General features: G+C 40.6%; 1 protein-coding gene across 4 annotated transcripts in view; it reads right to left on the bottom strand.

The window, feature by feature from the left end:
• Window positions 1–22,705, bottom strand: part of TENM2 (teneurin transmembrane protein 2) — a 1,384,955-nt gene that overhangs the window by 522,136 nt on the left and 840,114 nt on the right. The window lies entirely within an intron of this gene.

Here is a 22,705-nt window from a genome sequence, read left to right as displayed (position 1 = left end):
GAAATGAAGGAGCCGCTTCTGTGCCAGTGGAGCTGAAGCTTGGCTACACTTCTGCTCAGTCTTCAGGCCGCACTGCCGTGGCATCTAACTACATTAATGAGTTTCCTGGGGGTTGGAACTGGAGCTGTGGAGGGCTTGTTAAACCAGGGTTCAGAAACCCTTCTTTCTGAAATGTTGTACTCTGGTTCCCAGCGGTGAAATTGGCTGCTTGTGCTATGTGGGTCTGCACCGTGGTGTCCACTGGTCATCCACAAACACGTCTCATTCTCACTTCTCAGCTGCCCCAGGCCTAGCCCTTATCTTCCCCTAACTGACCTTTCTTCCTTGAACTTGTTGGGTGGGCTGAACTCAGTTTGTGCAGATAAACAAAACCATCCTGGGGGATGAAGAAATGATAAGTGAGCAGGCAAAAACCAAAACCAAAACCAAACCAAACAACAACAACAAAATAGAGAAGAGTTTTGATTTTAGTTACAGCCAGTCAATGTTTCATCCTCTATGGTTTGAATAGAACCCTAGCTTTCATTCGACTTCAAAAGTACTATCCTTTCACTTTGCTTTGAAAATGAAGCCATCAGCCCCCTTTTAAGTGGCAGAAACAGCAAGTTGGTCAGATGGGCATAAAAAATGTCAAGCCAAGTGGGGGCATGTGTCTGATGATTAGAAATAAGGTGAATATAAGCAGCTGCTTCTAGACTGGGGACCTTTTTTGTCCTGCATAAACCTGGCCACTGAGCTAGGCGAGCAGACCCTGTTTTCATGGAATCTCACAGCTGCTAAATGACTCACCTACATTTGCTTTTTGCTCCAAAGCAGCGTTCTCACAATGTTCATTTCTTTCTCGCCAGAGGTATTTTAAGCTGAGGTGGGGAAAATTAAAAGCTACTAATTCCTTGGTGGAAAGATCAAAAAAGTACCCAAAAGGCAGCTAAGGGGACTTTTTGTCTCTTTAATTGCTCTCATTTCAGTTTGACTGCTCCCTTGTACTTTTTTTGTTTTTACATCTTTTGCTCCAAGTGCCAAAACCCTCCCTTCACTGGCATTTATATTTAAGCTGGTTGAAGAAGGGAGTGACACAAAGAGCTGAACTGCGGAGCAATCTCAAGGAAGTGTGGTGTGAATACCTTCCCTTCCCAGGGCTGCACACAGGCCAGTCTTGACCAGACTAGGAGGGCCAGCTTGCTTGGGCCATTAGCCAAATCACATTCTAAAAGCCCAGTCTGATGAACAATGCTATTAAGAATAACTCAGAAGCCTGTAATTAATTACAAGACAACTTAGGAGTCATACAGAAAACTCCTAATCTTCTATGATATTCCTAGATTCTGTTGAAGAAACAGTCAGACACCTACTTGATCATTTTCATTTATTCTTTGCATTCCTGTTGGACTAAGTCATGGTACCTCTGTTAAGCTTTCTCACCCACAGAACCAGATTCTAAGGAGGCAATAAATAAGGCAAAGAATGAACGGTTTCTCCAAACTCAGAGTCCCTTAAACTTATCATTTGCCTATCTTCTTCACATATTCTTTTGTCCTAACACCAAACCAAATCCAAATCCAAATCCACGGCCGTTGAGTCGATTCCGACTCATAGAGACCCCATAGGACAGAGTAGGACTGCCCCAAAGAGCTTCCAAGGAGCACCTGGAGGATTCAAACTGCTCACCTCTTGGTTAGCAGCCGTAGCACTTAACCATAAACCCAAAAAAACCAAGCTTACTGCCATTCAGTCAATTCCGATTCACATTGACCCTACAGGACAGAGTAGAACTGCCCCATGGGATTTCCAAGGCTGTGAATCATTACAGAAGCAGACCGACACATCTTTCTCCTGTGGCGCGGCTGGTGGGTTCGAACCACTGACCTTTTGGTTAGCAGCCCAGCACTTTAACCATTGCGCCATCGAGACTCATACTGCTTTTGATTGGCCCAGTACCTAAATAATCATTTGATTAATACCTTTCCTTTAAATTAACTCAGTTATTTTACTTAAGTAAATATATTTGAAAAGGAAATTTGCATTACTGCTTTATACAGGTAGGAAGCTTTACAGCACTATTTATGCCATGAATAAAAGGTAATAGCAAAAAACTACTAATGTAAGATATAAAAAACAAACAACTGGAAACAAATGTGGATGTAAATCCTTACAAAAATGCTATTGCTGGCTTCTTCCTCTTTGAGCTAATTATAAGTATTATAAAGCTTTAAAAAGACATGTGATATCAAAGAGAGCTTTTCTCTTTGACATTATAAGAAGGATTAAGAGAGTAAAAACAACAATTTTCTCACTATATGAGTCAATGTTACTTAATGCCAGTAATGTGTACCATCTAGAATCATCTGGAGTCTCACCAGTGGTACTTGTCTTAGATTTGGGGAAATTCTCCCTATCTCTAATAATTTAGGGTATTTTTAGAGCCTCATCAGGAGGCTCACAGGAGTTTGGTCGTGGCCTCTTTGGAGCACTGAAGAATGGCTCAAGAGCTTTCATGGCAAAGTATAGAGATGGCTGTTTCCAAATAAGCTCCTTCCCTCTCCCCCTCCTTTCTGCTTCAGGTCCAGTTGGATGTGGCCTTCTACAGAGCTTTGCTAGGCACAGAACAGAATTTGTGAGCAGTATCCTTAGGAGATCTTTGTAATGCCAGGGCTTATAAAATGTTTCAGAAAGCCTTTCTGTCTGAGTTACATTTGGTCTGGTAGGTTAGCTGACTCCAATATGAACAGGTGGGCTATTGACCAATACCTCTCCTAAAATTCAGTCATTCAAATAGTTTTTGCCTAAGTTTATGTTATTCTAAGTCTATAGGTTCCAAGATTACAAAGAAAGAGTGTCTCCTAGTAAAGTCACTGAGTATAGGACAATAGGATGTAATATGCTTCATTTGTCAAACGACTAGACAACAAAATGCGCTCTCAGTCTCATGGAACATTCTTCTAATCTTATGGACATTCTGAACGTGCATTTGAACACTGAAGAGGTTCTCAGTTGACTGTGAGGCAGGTATTCTCCCTAATAACATTTCTGCTATGGGGCTGTTTCTTGGTACCAAGTTACTGAAGACCTTTTGTCAATGGAGGCTTTAATAATTAATGAAGGACCATGAAGAAGCAGTACAAAACCTCCTCTAGCCAGCAGGCAATGCTGCTACCTAGCGCTGCCAGTCTTTCATGTTTAAAATGTTGCATGCTGGTTGCTTTCCTTTCCACTTTACATGTAGAATGGAAACTTTCTTCCTTCCACCTCATTACCACTATGATGTTCTGTACCACAATAAAGGACTCTAAAGAAACCCTAAGCTCTGGGTGACAGCCTGATACGCGTTAACTCTGCTTACATCATTAGCCAAGGGCTAAGTTGAGCGCAGGCCAGATCAGACATTGATAACTGGCAAGGTAAGCATCCAGCTCTTGCCATTGCAGGTGTTCTGATGGAATTCCGATGGAGTGTATGACCATGGTTTTAATATATACTCAAACCAGAGCTAGCGTAGCCCACGTATACACATGGCTTTTAAAGAATGGTAATGGGAGCTTGTTCTAGGCTTTTGACCAGATTAAGTATCCCATTTTGAAATTATTATTTTAATTCCTTTTGTAGAAAAAAAAAAAAAAAACTGTTCTGTTCTGCTAATGTTGATAAATTCAGCTGTTGGCTATATACTAATATGCTTATTTCCAGGGAAGAAACCCATAGTGTTTTCTTTGTGTGAATGTGGGAAATAGTTCTTACAAGGATTAAAGGACCACATGACACTTAATTTTCTATTCCCTCCTGCCACCACTCTTGCTGAGACCCTATTTCCCCACAATCATATCACTCTAACAGGTACCCGTTTACTCTCCAATATTGGTTTTACCTTCTATAATCTCTGGACACACCATTGTCAGATAATCTCCTTGAAGACACATTCTCTATGTGTTTGTCCTGCTCAACAGCCTGTGATGGCTCCCTGTTGCCCAACACACTAAACCTAAAACTTTTTGTTGCTGTCCACAGAGATCTTCACATTGCTCCCGATCCTACCTAGCCAAACTGTGTTTATTTATTTAGCATTAGTCCTTCACATAAGTATTTTCTTATTGGTTTCAGCTGATTCCTTGTGTACATGCTGCATATCTGTATCTGAGTATCCTCTCTTCCTACCCACCTCTTCAGGTCCTCTTTCTAGCTCACAACACCTGTTCTTTTTACTCCAATCTACAGTGATACTAAAGTTGTAGACACCCTAGAGCAGAAGACGGCAGTTTTTTTTTCTATAAGAAGTCAGACAGCAAATATTTTAGCCTTCATAGCTCATATGGTCTCTACTGCAATTACTCAACTCTGTCTGCTCTTGCAGTACAGAAATGGCCATAAGAACCTGAACCCATTGCTGTCAAGTCAATTCCGACTCATAGTGACCCTATAGAACAAGGTAGAACTGCCCCGTAGGGTTTCCGAGGCTGTAAATCTTTACGGAAGCAGGCTGCCACATCTTTCTCCTGAGAGGCAGCTTGTGGGTTTGAACCACTGATCTTTTGGTTAGCAGCCGAGTGCTTAACCGCTGTGTCACCAGGGCTCCTTAGAAACAGCCATAGACAAGACATAAATGAATGGGCATGGTTTGTGTCAAGGAAACTTTATTTACAGAAACAGGTGGTGGGCCAGAGATGGCTAACAGGCAATGGTTTGCCAATGAGATGGTTTTAAAGTTGTGTCCTCAAACTAAAGCTACGCAACAGCAACAAGACAAACACACATGTGCTCTCACTTTACTACTTACTTCCTTGCATTTTTCTGTGGTTGATTTGTAGAGTTAAGCTTTGGCTAACCATCTCAATGACATCAGAAAAAATAAAAATAAGTAAGACCCAACTAACATTGCAGCACTTACTCTGTATTACACGTTCTTCTAAGATCTCAATATGCTTTATTTAATCTTCATGACAACTCTGGCTGGTGGGTTTATTCCTGCTCTCTCTATTATGCATTATGTAAGCTCTGTCACTGTAGAGGGTTGAAACTGAACTTGCCCAAAGTTGCACATAAAAAAGTGGCAGAGCTGAGATTCAAAGCTGGGGAGACCAAGTGCAAAGACAACGGTGCTAAAAGTTTGTCATACCACCTCTCAAACACTGAGTGTATCACATAGAATAGTGCTAAGTGCATTTTTAATATTTTAAATAAATAATACGAATAAAATATTTTAAAACAAATCATATTCTAATATTATAAATAAATTAGATGAGTAATTTTTTGTTTATAAAAGTATACTTATTCATTGTAAAGAGTTTGGAAAATACACCAAAGCACAAAAAAATATGTAAGTCCATCATAATTCCCCTTTTCAGAGATAAGCAGTATTAACATTATGATATCCATTCTTTCAGTCCCTCTCTTCTCTTCCCTGCTAATGTACACACCGGAAGCTCTCTTAATTGACTTTCACTTGACAGACTTGTTAGATTAGCTAGTTCTCCGTGCCCTTGGTATAACGTGCAAACACACCCATAGCCTGCAGCTTGTAGGCTACTCTCTAGTAACCCCCTCTTCCTGCTCCTGCAAATTGGGTTACTACTCAAACCTATTTATGGCAGTTGTATTTTAACCTAATTTCACGATTCAATTAAATATAGCATGAACCAATCCAGTTGTATAAAAACAAGCATTAAATTCAGTGCTTGGAAAAAAAAAAAAAAAACTGAAAGGATGAAAATTGCTAAAAACTATGCTCTCAAATTCAGTATGGATACAACTGGAAAAATTGATGGGGAACGATATAAACATCTGGGAGGATTCAGGACTTAAAATCCTTTGCAAGAATTTTAATTTTTTTGCTTTACTATAAAGAGCTGATATAGGAAATTGCAGATCATGGAAAATGCAAGTGGTTTATGTACGGGAAAAAGAAAAAAAATTCCAAACTCAAAGGAAAAGCTTGGCCTTGCCCCTTAAGAAATGTGCAATTTAAGATTAGTGAAAAAATATACTTTTCTACGTTTTAAGGTGAGACAATATTTGGACATGGATGGATTGATGTTTACAAATTCCTTGCTTTTCATTTTTAGTAGTCCATTGATCACTGGGTTTGTTCATGTAAAATAGGAATGCTTCCCTTCTGCATATGTGTGCATTTTTTTTCCTTTTCACAAAATCAAAATCATATCAATATACTACTTTCACTTAACAATATAAGCTACTTTCACTTAAGAATATATTTAGAAGCCATTTTCTATGCCATTAAATATTCTTCATGTAATTTTAAATTCCTCCAAAATGTCTTAATTTCTAGACGGCATGATATATTTAACCAATTTGTTACACATTTAGAAATTTCCCATTTCTGCTCTTATAAATAATGCATAATAATATTTATCTATTCAATAAATAGTCATTAACCATCTCCTTAGCTGCCAGTTACCATGATGCAATTAATATCCAGCCAAACGATCTTGCATATATCGCTCACTGTTTCTTTGGATAAATTCCTAGAGACAAACCTGCTGGATCAAAATGAAATGAGACTTTAAACTACAGACTGCTACAACGCATTATACTTAACTTGGACACATGGTTTCTTTTCCAGTCCTGGAGGACAGGGACCAGGTCTTGTTTATCTTTTTCTTGTAAAGCACGGAGCATAGAACGTGCCCAGAGTAGGTACTCAAAAAATGTTTATTGAATCTTGAATAATGAATAGTCCTTGACTGAAGTGCTTATTTACTAGAATTATAGACTTTTTTTTTTTCCTAAACACTCTTAGTAACCGTAACTTGCATTTGTAACAGAAGGCATGATGGCAGAAAACCTCCAAAAGTGTGAACTGCTTTGCCAAAGAGGTATCTAAGGTCCTCAGTCAAAACTAGTTCTGAGTTCTTAGTAGGCTGGAGATGTACTAACTTATCCAAAATCTCAGGAGATTTTCCAACTACGGTTGGGAATTTTGGGGGGCGAAATTCCACCTGGCAAGGGAACACATAACCTGATTTTCTTCCTACTGTCTTTTCCCTGCGAGGTGGCGTTTGAAAGCTCATGCCCCACAAAAGCCCCAGGACATCATCTGGACCACTTATTAATTGGTCAACATCTACTCTCTCCACAGCTGCACTGGGGCCAAGGATAGGTTTTAAAAATAATTCCAGAGAAAATCATGGGTATATGGACACAGCCTTGCTGACTATTTGCTGTCAACAGTTCTCTACATTATTTTAACCAGCCATTCTGTGTAGAAGACATTGATAGGACATTTCTGAGACTTCGTCTGCCCCTCTTGACCTGATGATTGGATATTACCTACAGTCTGTTCTCATTAACTTGGACATTTCCAAATTCCCTTTATTAAACCACATTAGGCCATGGGGGAGGGGTGTCCATGTATTAATTACATGGGTGTCCGCCTATTAAACATATTTTTTATCCTTCCAGGAACTGACTACAGCTAGGAAGGACTCTCTCTGATGTAGCCATTGAGATGATAAATGGTAAAATGAATATAGCCCAATTAGCCACTGGCTCAGTGTATCTTTTTTAGGCCTCGGTCCTCTAACGAAATTGAAGAATGTGAAGTAAGGTCAGACAACCAGACCTCAGGAAAATTTTGGTAATGTAAGTGAAGTTATCTCCAAGGTGTGCTAAGCATGATTCTGAACATTGTCCAAAACGTACGTGTATATCACACTTCAGTTAAAGAAACTGCCTTCGGACTATCTCATTCACCTGAGAATTTTTATTTTTTTCATTTTGAGATGACAGTTGTTCCTGATTGGCAACCGGGGCAGCCCTTTCTTGCAGCTATGTAAGAACCCAGCTTTTGCTGTTGGCCTGTGGGTCACCTGCTTCTTCTAGGCAAGCCCTTATATTAGTTAATTTGTTAGCTTGCTTGAATCACAGTAGAGAACCCTTCAGCTTTGGTTTGCAGCAATAAATTCAACTGACAGCTGAAATTTGGAACGCTCACTTAATATTGATTCTGAATGTAATAACAAGCGACATGACCTTTTGGATGGTGTAAAATATGGCCGCCACAACATCTGTGCCACATTTCTTGCTGTTTAGTAATATGCTGTAACAGCATGGAGCTGGCATTAAAGCTAAGCTTTATTATCAAGCAGATCACTCCATCTCTCTGGCTTCATTAAAAAAAATGCTTTCAGCTTCTGGAGCTGATATCGTGTCTAATACATGTTGCTGTTTTCAAGACCTAATTTACCCTGCAGAAAGAAAGAGAGAGATGTCTTGTGACCAAATCAGAAGGCAGGGAAGAACAGCGAGGGTAAGGAAGGCTACCCAACACCCCAAATTCCCATGGACCGGAAGCTGACACAATTCTCCGTGACAGTGGCATGAACACCAAGAATTCTCAATTGCATCTTTGGAAAATATCTATGAAGTTGATGTCATTTAGTGATTCCCACAAGATGTGAAAGTATTTTGCCTTTTCTTAGCCACCCCCCGCCACAATAAAAAAAGATAATTACTAGTGGTACTTCCCTTACCGCCCAAGCATCATTCTAATTTAGCATTGCCCTAGGAAATCCGTAACTAATTTTGCTAGGATGGATACAGGGATGTTTGCATCTGATTTTCTCTCACTGTTTTTCTTTGAAGTCTCGGTATCTTTCAAACATTCTCCAAGTAGGCAGAACATCAATTTGTGCACTTTAAAAAATCCAATTTAAGCAGGTTAAAAATTGTCAAAATAGTCTAAGCATATTTCTCCAATAGAATTTCCAACCATGGAGCACACACACAAAATGCTCAACTTGAAAGCATTCTATCATTTCAATATATTCCATGGCTTAGACTGGCTCTCACTTGGTGAATAGTGAGGATTTAAATCTGTTTATCACAAGGGACAGATCTTGACTCTGAAACAATCCAGCATCTTTTTTTCACGGCTGTGATATTTTGACTCTGTTTGGTTGAGACATTTCTGGAGGGTACAAGCACAGAGTTTTAAATCCTATTTCTCTGGAGGGAAGAAAAGAATTAAATCATATTTAGAAAGGCTTCTTCCCTGTAGAATATACTTCCAAAATAAAAGACCTGTCAGTAGTTTCAGAGAGATAAAACATAGAAAACGGAGAATAGTTTGATTTGTCCTTCTGGTTAATATAATACAGATTCTATTTAACATGCAAGCCTGGCTATTGTAGGTGCTTAGATTAGACTTGGCATGGTGACAACCTGTATGAAGCAAATTATTAATAGCATACTTTTATGTATCAGGAACAGATAGTAGGTCTGATTTTTGTTAACTATTTTATTCAAAGAAAATGCCAAGCCCGGTAGGTAAATGGAAACATCAGACTTCAAAATACTAACACAAAATGAGAGGCGTTGCCTACACCCTTTCCCCAGGGAAAACTAGGAGAACGCCCGCTAGGATAAGCTTCCAAAATGAGTAGAGAGCCATGCTGTCTCAAGGAAAGTTAATCAAGCCATAAGTGAGATGCCCTGACAGTGAGACATTGGTCAAGAAAAAACCCACACACAACTGGCAAGCCTTTAGGTAGATTTGCATGACTGACAGGCAGCTATCATCTGTAATCTCTGCCACATTTTCGTTGGATTCCAGCAATGACTAGGATAGTTTCTGATATGCTATTTACCCAGGCAGTATTAATCTTAGAAAAGAAACGAGATACTGGAGGCCACTTCTGTATTCCAGGAAGCACTTATTTATAAAGACCAAGCGCATTATTCATGCAGAAGAATGTAGGTAAAATGGGACTGGATTCCTTTATTGACAGCAGCCTATGCCAGGTGGCTGAAATGCCATTTATGTTTCAGGAAGAAAGGAAGCCTTCACAGAAAAGAGGAAGTGATTCCTGGAGTATCAAGGTAAGAACATTCTTAATGATCAGTCCCAGGCAATGTGTAGCCCCTGCCATATTTGTATATTTATGATTAGAAAGTTAATTTAAAACTAAGAAGTTCAAATAGAGTCCACCGTTAATAAGAAAATGCAAATGGCACTGGGTTAGAGGGTCTTGAAGGGGAGTTGGGACTTAGCTCATCAAAAACATTTCGGCTTTAGATGAATTTTTTGGCTCTGGGTTTAGGCTGAATCAATTTTCAAACTTGGCAAGTAATAATTTATTCCAGGAATGTATCACTCATCTGTGAGGTGGTTGCCCCCTCAAATAGAGATCTTATAAAACTCTCCCTGGTGAAATCAATGAAGCCATCAGACGCAGCCATATGTTCAAAGCTCACAGCGGATTGGTCATGAGACAGTTGTCTAGCAATTGAGATGTTAACTGCCCAACAAAATTTTAGTAGCATACGTTGAGAGCCACAGGTTTGTTTCAACTGTTACCAAGAAAGCAAACAAACAAACCGGCAAAACCAAACAAAACCTACTTTTCTTCAAACATTTAAATCTACCTTTTTTTTTTTTTCTTTTTGATCTGGTACTCAATTGTTTTCTAAAATGCTGGGGTAGCTCTGTTGACAGCATTTGTTGAGGTCAACAGAAAGAATAAAATGATTGGGGAAAAAAGTGCACACATAGACAAGGTAAACAGGCTTGAATTGGATTACTCCAACATCCTTTGCTGAGGTAGAATTCAAAACTAATCTGATTATATGAATATTAGGAGCCACTAAGTATCTTTCTGCAGCAATTACCAAGCTTTCACACATAAAAGAGGGCACCTTCTTTAGTGTTGGGCTAATCTATCAAGTGTTTAGCTTCAAAGGAAAAGTCTGAAAAAAGGAGAGAAAATAACCGAAGTGGGTTTATTATGCAGCAGTGTTCCTTCCCTTCCCTTTCCTTGTCTTTTCTTTTGATTGAACCTCAGAGGATTATTTTTCAACCCTCAAATACATTGAAACCATTTCTGCTCTCTATCAACTACATTTTTGGAGTTCATAACGTGGTAGGAGCTTATACAATGATGCAATCCTTTCTGGTTGGTGGGGCCAAGTGCATTCAGACCCTAATTTGTAAGCCTCCTTCTGAGGCTTAGAGACCTGAGGTTTGGTGTAAAGATAACAAAGGTTCAGTGAAGATTCATCTGTGTACTCTCTTCAGTCTGCTAGCAGTTAGTTTGGTTTCTTTTTCATGCAAAGCCACCCAATGGTCTATTTATGTAACAATCTTTATACAAAAACCACACTGACACTGGAGGATGACTCTGTGAACCAAAACTCCATGAAAATATTAGGGATACACCTTATAGAGGCAGTCCTATATGATGGTTCAAATCTCATAACTGCCACTTTCTAGCTGAGTAAAGAGGTTAATTCACTCTTTTAGGCTTGAATTTGCCTATAACATTGACAAGGTAATATTAATAGTACCTGTTATTGCAGTAGGAGCCCTGGTGGCGCAGTTTGAATCCACCAGCTGCTCCTTGGAAACCCTATGAGGCAGTAACACTCTGTCCTATAGGATTGCTATGAATTGGAATCTATTTGACAACAATGGGTTTTTTTTTTGGTTACTGTAGTAAGGTTCATCTAAGAAGTCAAAATAGAACTCCTAACATGGCCTAGGAAGACTGGTCCCTATTGCTTCTCCAGCCTCATTTTGGAACTTGCTCTTCCTGGCTCCAGTCAACCAGAACTTCTCTCAGTTTCTCCCTGACCGTGCTCCTACTTGCCACAGGGCCATGCACCCATTGCTTCCCTTGACTAAAATAGTTATTCCTAGTCACTAAGCCTTCATTGTTCTGCCCAATTGTCACCTCCTCAAGGATACCTTCTGTGACTCCCACAGGCTCTCAGAACTCAGGGGGGCCTCTTTTTCACGGCATTTGCCAAGTTTCTCTCTTACACTTATTTGTATGCGTCTTTGATTTATTTCTATCTTAAGTTGTCCACCCCCACCCCCTCCAAAAACCTAGAATGGACGCTCCATGAGGGCAGGGTCTGTGCCTGCCTTTGCATACCATCCCATCCCCAGCAAGAGCATACGGCTTGATGAATAATAAGAATTCCAAACATGTTAATTGTTATGATGATATTGCGTGGTAGGTCTGCAGAGCAGAGGTTAGGAAAAACTAACCTCTGTCCAATGGGATTGTTAGAAACTGGGAAGTTTAGGTGGCTTTGGATTTCCCATGTAGACATAATTGCTATCAAATGTGATTGTAATGATCAACACTCTGTACCTTCTGAAAAAAACCCAGAAAAATCCCCCTGTAGTCCTATACCAAGCTATAATCATCTCCAAGGCATCCTGGGTTCACTGGCCATTGCCTCTAAAGCCATCCCATCCCTCAATGTGTACCATCCTCTTATTCATAGGCAATAGACCAGGCATTAGTATTCAAGTTTGATCATCTCTCTGCAAATCCAGTGGCTAAATACATATTTTAATTGAGCCCAGGAGTGTTGACTTGCAGACACAGTGCAGAAAAAAAAATCACTAGGAAAATGGCAAGGGGAAGCAGGCTTTTACCTTTGAATGAAATATGATACTTACAAAACATCAATAACAATTTTCTATTGGGGAAAAGCCTGTGACAAGAATAACCTGTTTAGGTTCGTAAACTGCAACTTGATGGAAAATTAGGGTTCCTTATTCTTGAGAAAACAAAACTGCAATAACAAGCAGGCAAGATACTGGATGAAATACACTGCAATTGCTTTTCTGTGATGTTAAGATATGGAAATTATCACTGGCCAATGAAAAGGCTCAATGTCCAAAATGATGTTAAAAGGGCTCATAGTAATTAAAATGTCAGCATAAATTCAGTAAGAAATGAAATAATCTGACTGGGTTAAAATGTGCCTTTTAAATAACGTTGTTTATTGCAGCACTATTCACTAAAGCCAAAAGGTGCAAAGGACCTAAATGTCCACCAGCAGAGAACTGGATAAACGAAATGTGGAATTCAGTGAATCTTTCTAAGACATAAAGAGAAATGACGTCCTGATACATGCTACAGTATTAATGAGCCTTGAAAGCGTTATGCTAAGTGAAATAAGTCAGTCACAAAAGGACAAATACTGTATGTTCCCACTGATACGAAACATCTAGAGTAGGAAAGCGTGTAGAGATCAAAGTTCATTTGTGGTCGCCAGGGGAGGGAGGGGTTGGGAGATGTGGAGTCACTGCTTTGGGGGCACTGAGTTTCTGTTAAGGATGATGGGAAATTTTGGAAATAGCAGTGATGGTTGTACAACAAGTGAATGTAATTAATGTCACTGACATTAAAATGGTAAATGTTTTACTTATATGTATTTTTCTATAATTAAAAAGAAAATAACAACTATTTATGGACCAGGATTTCTAATCTCTGTTGTATAGGATAAAATACTGCCAAATGTTTATCATGGATTTGAAACACTTCATAAACTGTAAAGCACGTTCCATATTTTCCCTGATGTATATACGTGTTCACACAAATAACGATCTCTATATGTATATTTCTTTCTTTACATTTTTATATAGTATTTTTATATATATTTATTTTCATATATAATGTCTTTCTTACAGGAATTTGATTTGCAGTGTACCAATGATAATAATAGCTGACATGTATTAAATACTTTAAGATAGGCATTGTTCCAAGAGCTTTACCTTTATTATTTTACTTAATTTTCGGAAGAACCTTATGATATAAGCATAATTGTTGTCCCCATTTTATAGAACACTGCCGCTCAGGGAGCTCAGGTAAATCACCCAAGGTCACACAGCCAGTCCAGTGGCATAGCTGGGTTACAAACTAAGACAATCTAACTTCAGAGCTCCAGAGCCCAGCCACTATTCTCTACCACCTTGTGCTCCTGATGGTTCAGACCATTCTGGAAACCTCCCTAACCGATAAAACAAGACTCTTGAGGTTTTGCAGATCTCCATGGGATGCCCATAGATAGCTCTTTCATGGATCATGAAATCTTACAAGGAGTGCTTGTGCATATCAAACATTTTCTTAATAATCTATATTATTTTTTAAATCCCAAGGCCCTAATGTGAGATACCACCAAAATCTGGTGGATTTTCAGTTTTAAAAAAGTAAACCTTACCAACACTCTTAATCTTTCTAATGGGCTTTCCCATCGCCTGTTTCTGTACCATGCAATTATCACATAAAGAACTATCTATTTATGCGGAAGCAAGAAAAAAACCAAAAAAAAAAACAAAAAAAACAAAAGGAAAATACAAACACAGGCATGTTTGTTGTTTCATATTGAGGGTTATTTAGCTTGGATAATAAATCATTACAATGAATGTCAACACTGCACAGGGGAAAGGGAGTAGTTAGTTGCATATGCTAATAGAAGACATGCATTACTAATAAGGAAGAGAACGAACAACTCCTGCCACATGCTAGTTATCACTGCAAATCACAAGGCAAGCCACGTTCACACTGAGCATATGACTGCTATATGACAGTGCAGGAAAATATTCACGTGTCAATGGCAATAGCTCCCATACTGTATCCAAGACTACTGAAGAGTTAAAAAATAAAGCCCTCCTTGTCATGCATCAAGGTGCCAAGCTTAAACACATCTGCCAGTCAAAGGGATTTGCCAGTTGTTAACCGTCCTCCCCTGCCCCCTACCATCGTGGTCTACAGGCTTCAAGTGCATCAGAGTTCAAACTACAAGGAATTGTGATGTTATCCATCAATAAGTCCTGCACATTCTTCCTCTAAAATATACCTCGTATTCACAGATTCTCTGCATCTCTATCGCCACCAGTCTTAATACTGGACTAGACCAATATCCTCCTATTTGTCTTCCCGCGTCTTCCCTTGCCTCCTTCTCTCTAGCATAAAATATAGTCTTTTAAAGATCTAAACAGAACACCTATGGCTTCTAAGTACACTTAGAATAAGAGAAAATGCTCCTTGCCACAGCTACAGTGTTCTGTATGATCAGTCCCCTGCCGAAGGCTCTTTAATTCTCTCCATTCTACTAAATTCCCTTGTTTTGCGCTAGCTATGATCACTTTCAGAATTCCTTGGGTTTTGCAAATGGTTCACATGCTGGGCTGCTAACCAAAAGGTTGGAGGTTCAAGTCTACCCCAAGGTGTCTCAGAAGAACGGCTTGGTGATTTAATTCTAAAAAAATCAACCATTGAAACCCCTCTGAAGCACACACTTCCACACTGACTGACATACATGGGGTCCCCAGGAGTTGGATTCCACTCCATGACAACTGGTTTGGTTTTGGTTTATGATCACTTTCATTTAATTCTTCAAACATGCCAAGGTCTTCCTCCATTTAGGACCTTGAGCACACTAATCCCTTCGCCATGAAATCTCTCTCCCTCTCTGTTTTCAAGGCTGGTTTTGTCTCATCTTTTCTGTCTCAGATTAAATACCATCTCGCCAACTACCCATTTAGTGGTTTCCCTTCTCATAATTCCCCCTCATCTCTTTCTGCTCTTTTTCCAATTAGCCAGTAATGTAAATGTGCAGTTATAATTTTGTTGCCTGTTTATTTATTTTATTGTCCCTGTCCTCATCTGGAGCCCTGGTGGTGAGGTGGTTAAGAGGTCAGCTACTAACCAAAAGGTTGGAAGTTCAAATCCACCAGCTGCTCCTTGAAAACCCCTATGGGGCAGCTCTACTCTGTTCTATAGGGTCCCTGTGAGTTGGAACCAGCTTGATGACAATGGGCTTGGTTTTGGTTTCTCCTCAACTAGGTGGGAATCAGGAAACCCTGGTGGCATAGTGGTTTAGAGCTACAGCTGCTAATCAAAAGGTTGGGAGTTCAAATCCACCAAGTGCTCCTTGGAAACCATATAGGGCAATTCTATTCTGTCCTATAGGGTTGGTATGAATTGGAATCAACTCAGAGGCAATGGGTTTAGTTTGGTTAAAGTAGGAATCTTATGAGAGAAAACCCCAGATCTTTGGTTCAGCATTATATCCCCAGGGCCAAGAAAAGTGCTTGGCACACAGAAGGTACTCAGTAAGTATTAGTTAACTTAATGAATGAATTACAGAAATAAGGCCGACTATGAATAGAGCATGGTAGCAGGCACCATTATACCTCACAGAGCTCTGGGAAAAGGTTGGAAAGAACCTGTCCCACGCAGATATTCATCAGCCCTGGCAGCAGGCACTGTGCATCCTGGGCTTGAAAAAAACCACACATCTCAATAACAATGGGATCAATTTTGACATTAACACGAATATTACCAAAGCCCAAGAGATACATTTAAATTCACTGAGCTCCATGGCAGATAATATAAAAGCTCTAACTTGCTCTCTAGAAACAAGAAACTTTCATTTACGGCTGCCTAGCTCTTGCTAATCCTGCCCATTAGGCCAAAATATTGCATTTTACACAGGATGCAAGATCATACAAGAGACTGATGTAATACTTAGGCACAAAACCAGCTGGCAGATTTAACACTGAAATCCCCTTTATTCAGAAGGCACAAATCAAGCCCAGGATACCTTTTTTGACAGATTCTTGCGTGCTCCTCATCATGGATAGATGAAAGATGACAACTCTGCATTCCGGGCACAAAGCTAACCCCCTGCATTTGCATACTCAGTCATTTGTAAACGGAAAGGAACACGTCCCTGCATTTGCCCAAAGGTGAATGTTTACTCAGAAAGGTGACTTCTGACATTGACAATAATGTCAGTTTTCCATCTGCATATTTTAAGGTAATGCATCCTCCCTTCAAATGCTTTCAGCTCAGCTTCTTGGTTTCCTTTTTTCAATAATCACAGTGACACCCAGACCTCTAGGTCTCAATCTGAATAACTTTCTGGGAGGAGTGAAAAAGGCAATAAGGCTTCTCACCAGCCCAAGGACAGGCACTGGGTTGCTGAAAAGTGAATGTGAGTGTTGTAGTCCTTTCATCTTCCTTAGCCCACCACCCTCAGCTATCTAAGGGCTGAAAGGCTCACCCCAGGCTCTGTTTGAATCCTTCTCTAAAATGTGGCTTATCCCTGGAGATTTTTCTGGAACATTTGCTCAGGTAGCTGAGCAGTTCATCAGCATAGCAATTTGCCCGGTCAGCTCCATCCGTTAGAGCTGAGAAGTGTAGCTGGCAGAGAGGAGACTTTGGAGAGCTCCCTGTGGGCAGGTGGAGAAGACACATCCATTCTGAGATCATAAATATGCATCTTGGCCCTGATCTTCTCTGCACTGCACGAGGGTGATAGACTGGAGAAGGCAGAGTCAAGCCTCATAGGTCCACAGTCTCCGAGTGCCTCCTTTTCATCTAAGAACTCTCTATTTTGGTCTAAAGAGGCAGGCACATTTGCCACGTGTGACTCAACGGACTATCTGAAATGCAAAGGCAAGGAGGAGAGCTCTCTCTAGCTTCCAGATCACAAAGTTTACCAATCACATTCAATAGAGGTCTATTTCTTGAGAAGCTACTATTTGCCAGGTGGGACATGACAAGGAATAAGACACGATCTCTCTCCTTGGAGAGCTGACAGTCTAGTCAATTTAAATCGGATTGCTAAATTAATTTAAATAGAATATACGAAGCACTATGACGGAAAAAAACAGATGGTGCTATGAAAGCCAGGAAAAGGAACTTACTTAACTGTGGGGGGCAAGCGGAGGGGAGAGGGGGGGGTCACTGAAAATTCCCCTGAAGAAGTAAAATCTGATGGAATCTTAAAGAACAGATAAAACCAAAAAACCAAACCCAGTGCCGTCGAGTCGATTCCAACTCATAGCGACCCTATAGGACAGAGTAGGACTGCCCCATAGAGTTTCCAAGGAGTGCCTGGCGGATTCGAACTGCCGACCCTTTGGTTAGCAGCCGTAGCACTTAACCACTTCGCCATAAAGAACAGATAGCAGCTTGTAATTTATGATCAGAATCTAAGCAGTGGGCGGAAGATGTGGCCGCCTCCACGTTTACCAACTCCCATCTCTCTCTCTCTCCACATATACATATGTATTTTTCTTTTTGCCACAGCCAGAAGTAAGTTGGGAATTACCCAGAATTTCTCTGTCTACCAGAGCCTATATAACAATGCCTATTCTAAGAAGCCAAAATAAAAGGATACAACATAGACCACCAGTTAGAGCAGCTTGGAAATTCTGACTTTCCCTGATTGAGACAATTTTCCCAAAGAAAGTCAGGATTAGCAATATGTTGCTTTTTAGTTACTCATTGGTTTCTTTGCCAGGCAAGGATGAGAGGGCTCAAATAAAAAAAAAAAAAAAAAGAAAAAGAAAAAAATTGCTGTCTGTAAATTAATGCTTGTCAGGCCCAACAAGTTAGAGAGCCAGGGGAAGGCTTAATTAAAGTAAACAGACAATTTAAAGTGAGGGAAGTTCAGCCTACACAGGAGAAAAATTCTAGGTATTAGAACAAACTCATGAAAAGCTAGGAGTATCCACTGCCATTTATCACTTATTCACGGCATAGGTGGTCACGAAGTTAGCAAAGCCCCCTCAATTTTGGCATTAGCATGACTTTGGTTACAGCGTGGGCATGTTTGTACAAGGCACCTTTTTTTGTTTTTTTTCTTTTCTATGGCCCATGATAATAAGAAGAATACAATCCCCACTGAGCAAGCAGCTCCTCCGTATCTCAGCTGGTTGCTCTGCCTGGGGACATTTGACATTCGTTGATCACTTGGTAGCTCAGGGCTGCAATTTCAAACTCTCAGCACAAAGAACCTAATGCAAAGAGACTTAGATCTGAGAGCTGAAACAGACTGGTTGGTAAAAGCTGTACTTTCTGTGTAGGTAATGGAAAAAAAAGGACTACATCAGACAAGGTGGACCACAAACCAATCCACCCCAAGAAGTACTTTTTAAAAATGCCTTTTTAAGCATTTGCTTGCTTCAACCGTATTTTTCTCTAAGCGGTAAGCCTCACACTGGCTGCCTTCAGTCAGAGAGTAGGAGCATGCTCCTTTGTGATTTGGGGAGCCCGTATTTAACAGTGTGTGCATTAGGGTCACCGTCCGTCCTGGTTTCTGGGATAGCTCCGCAGGGAGGGAACAGGCCAAAGAGAGAGTGTGAATGTGGAATTTATAAGGTGAATAATCAGTGATAAAGAAAAAGGAAGAAGGGGAGGAGAAGGGGAGGGGGGAAAAAAAAAGCCTCTGACATTCAATGGTACTTCGGTATAGTGTTTCCTGCGTGGCAACCCTTCCGGAGACCAAAAGACAGCAGCTTTTGGAGGGTAAGATGTAGAGGCCTTACAGTTAATCTTCTGGTAACAACCATAGGAGGGATTCTGATTGCCTTGCAACCTCTTTGTAAACTTAATGAAGCATCTTTAGCTGGAGGTTTTTAAAACTGGGTCAAAGAAAGGGGAAAAACACCCTGAATGCTGATGCTACGTTATAAGAGATTGAATAAGTGGCGGCAGTAAAGCTGTAAAAGCCATTACCGAAGCACACAGTGAACGAGCATGGCAAAAGCCTTTCTGATAAACGGAGATCGATACCAGGAGAATATCTAAAATTGGCTTTTCCTCGCTAACCTCGCCGTTGCCCGTGGACTGCCCGGGCTCTGCGTATCGGGGCAGCCACGGAAGTCACACAGGTTCTGACATTGGCAAGATCAGTGGATGATGAGAGGAAGGGGGGCGGGCAACCCGCTGGGGAAAAGATCAGCCATCACAAACGTTAGGTATTCTTTGTGATCTTGAATGTAATTTCATCTACCTGATAAAGAAGCCCTAAGACTTTATGCAGATGAAAAACAGATGATTAGACATAGTGGAGTTCTCCCACACCAAAGGATAAGACAAAGAGGCTTGGGGATGTGGCAGGAGGACAGCTTTTTTCCTCCCAAAGAGTCAGGCGAATTCTTTGCTTATTTATAGAATACCAAAGAGCCAGGCATACATGCATGTGTGTGTGTGTGCGTGCACACGGGTGCACGTGAGCTTGCATGTGTGTGTGTGTGTGAGTGAGTGAGAGAGGGAAAGAGAGACTTAGTCACTTTGATTTCCTTCCAAAGAGCCATCTGAGAATCAGGAACACCGCGTTCCTCAGGCTAGCCCCAAGTCAGGCAGAGCATCTGCATCTGCTTAATTCTTTCCAGCCGAGGAGCTGCTTCCTACAGCACCCGCAGCTCATTGGTGGAGGTATACGAGTGATTCAGAGTTGATGAAAGTTTTCCAATCTGCGATATTGCTGGATGTGGCCCCCCTGGCACTCGTTCTGTGTTTCTATCTCTGGCCCAGCAGATATACAATAATTGCTGGATGCACCTACGGTGGGAGGGGAAATGGCAAGGCCAGGAGCTCTGAGCAGCTGTTCAGAAGCTCAAGAAGCTAAGTGGGAATCTCCAGTCCCTTTGGAGGGCTCTGGTATGATCATTGCATTAAGACAACGGTTCTCAATCGGTGGTCAACAAGAGCATTTGCAGGGCTGGGTAAATGCTACTTGGCCATTTTAATTTTGTGTTTTTGACCTGTTAATAATCCCAAACCATAACATTTCCAGTTATAAAGAAAAGCTTTTCTTTTGCAGGGATAGCTTGACACTGATATTTTCATAGACTATCATTTTAGAATGATTTTTCTTAATAGAAGTTCATATTCTTTGAGGTGGAGACATACAGCATTGGGCCTTTTTCTGGAGTTAAGAAATTTTTTGGAGTGGTCTCTCTGGATGCTTGTTCATTCATTCATTCTACAACAACCGGCAGAGAGTCTACTACGTATCAGGCACTGTTCTGGATCCAAAGCATATATCAACAGGTAAGGATTCCTGTCTTGGGGAAGTTTATGGGTAAGTGAGTGAAGACAAAAATTAGTAACATAATAACTACAGCACATGTTAGAAACTCTTAATAGGAACAAAAAAGCAAAAGTAGAACAGGGAATGCGGAGTTGGGAGAGGGGACGGGTGGGATGAGAAGATGGGCTTAAAGGTAAAATAGCATGTTTAACCAGAAAACCCATCGCCATCGAGTCGATTCTGACTCATAGTGACCCTATAGGACAGAGTAGAACTGCCACATAGGGTTTCCAAGGAGCACCTGGTGAATTCGAACTGCTAACCTTTTGGTTAGCAGCTGTAGCTCTTAACCACTACACCACCAGTTTTTCCTTTTTTGAGAAAGTCCCTTTAAATAAAGAAGAGAAGTAAATCAGGGGATTTAGAAGTGAGAATGCAGTCACTCACTATCTTAGTCATTGATATTCCGGACATTTGTGCCACAGGGGCATTCAGGGGGTCACTTTTGGAATGGGGTGGATGTTATAGTCTGGATAGAGTAAGGAGCAGCCACCCGCAGGGTGGAACACGCTCTCTAGGTACCAACACTCATTTCCTTACAAGCGTTGCACTGAGGGCTATTTATACTCAAACTGGCTGTAGGCTCTAGGGGTAATGATCTTCTTGGCCAGAAATCAAAATTCTAGTAAAGGCAAAAGAGAAAACAGGGAGAAAGAGAACAAGTGAGAGAAGCCTGGGCTGCCTGCAGTTGGCTGTTAGGACCTAAGTCTAACTCACAGTGGCTTTCTAATACTGTGGGCTTCCTTCTGTGTCACATGCCCTCCAACAGTGTGGTAAATTCTTTCCTTGTCTGACATAAAATAATAACAGAGAGTTGTCACCATCCTAAATAACAAAAGATGGGATGACTTTATTTCTCTTTCTTTCAGAGCCATGTCACAGTCTCCTATTTAATGATAGGATAGAGGCCACTGGACATAGGTAAGGGAAGCCACAATTTATCAGGCCCTTGAGGGAGACAAGAAGTAAAGCCATTGAAGATAAAATGTGCTATATGGTGTTTTAATCAGTAAAAATCTGTGCATGATGGCTGAATAAATCCGTTTTGGAGGCTCTAGCTCCTCTTCCCAAAGCCCTAGTGGCACACTGGTTAAGAGCTCGGTGCTACCCAAAAGGTTGGCAGTTGGAATTCACCAGCCGCTCCTTGGAAACCCTATGGGGGCAGTTCTACTCTGTCCTATAGGGTCACTATGAGTCAGAATTGACTCGATGGTAACAGGTTTGGCTTTTCTTGGTTTTATTCTCCAGGGAAGTCCCCATGTGGTGTAAACAGTTAAATACTCGACTACTATCCAAAAGATTGATGGTTCAAATTCATCCAGAAATGCCTCAGAAGAAAGGCCTGGCCATCTACTTCCAAAAGATCACAGCAATTGAAAACCCTATGGGGTGCAGTTCTACACTGACACACATGGGATTACCATAAGTCAGCATTTATTCAGCGGCAACTGGTTATTCTCCAGGGAGACAATGCTTGGACTAACCAATTTCTCATTTCTGAATATTCATCAAAAACTCAAAAGGAAAAATAAATTTCTGAAAAACAAAATCGAATTTTTCTTTTCTTTTTTACAAAAACCCAGCACTTTGTTTCATACTTTGTAACTAAAGAAATACTGACTCCAGGTGGAGACCCATCAGCACGCTTAGAAGCCATCTCTTGCATCATTATTGCTGCAGGACTTCCAGGCTCAAGGCTGTTATCTTTCTCTCTCTCTGATTTTTTTTTTAATTTATTTTATTTTTTTGTTGTTGTTGCTGAGAATATAGACAGCAGAACATACACCAATTTGACGATTCCTACACGTACAATTCAGTGACAATGATTTTATTCTTCAAGTTGTGCAAACATTCTCATGCTCCTTTTCCAAATTGTCCCTCTCCCATCATAAACTCACTGCCCCCTAAGTTTCCTATCTGTCTTTCAAGTTGCTGTTGTCAACTTAATCCCACATACATAGTTCTTGAAAGCACAATGGTCAAAGCGGACATTCTTGACCAGTTAAGCTAAACTACTGTTTGGTTTGAATAAGACCTCAGGGGATGTTTTTGGTGAAGGCTGTTATCT

This window comes from Elephas maximus, chromosome 2 (genome assembly GCF_024166365.1).
Source record: "Elephas maximus indicus isolate mEleMax1 chromosome 2, mEleMax1 primary haplotype, whole genome shotgun sequence".
Taxonomy (NCBI): domain Eukaryota; kingdom Metazoa; phylum Chordata; class Mammalia; order Proboscidea; family Elephantidae; genus Elephas; species Elephas maximus.
The sequence above is the reverse complement of the archived record's forward strand: the minus strand, read 5'-3'. Positions and strand labels throughout refer to the sequence as shown.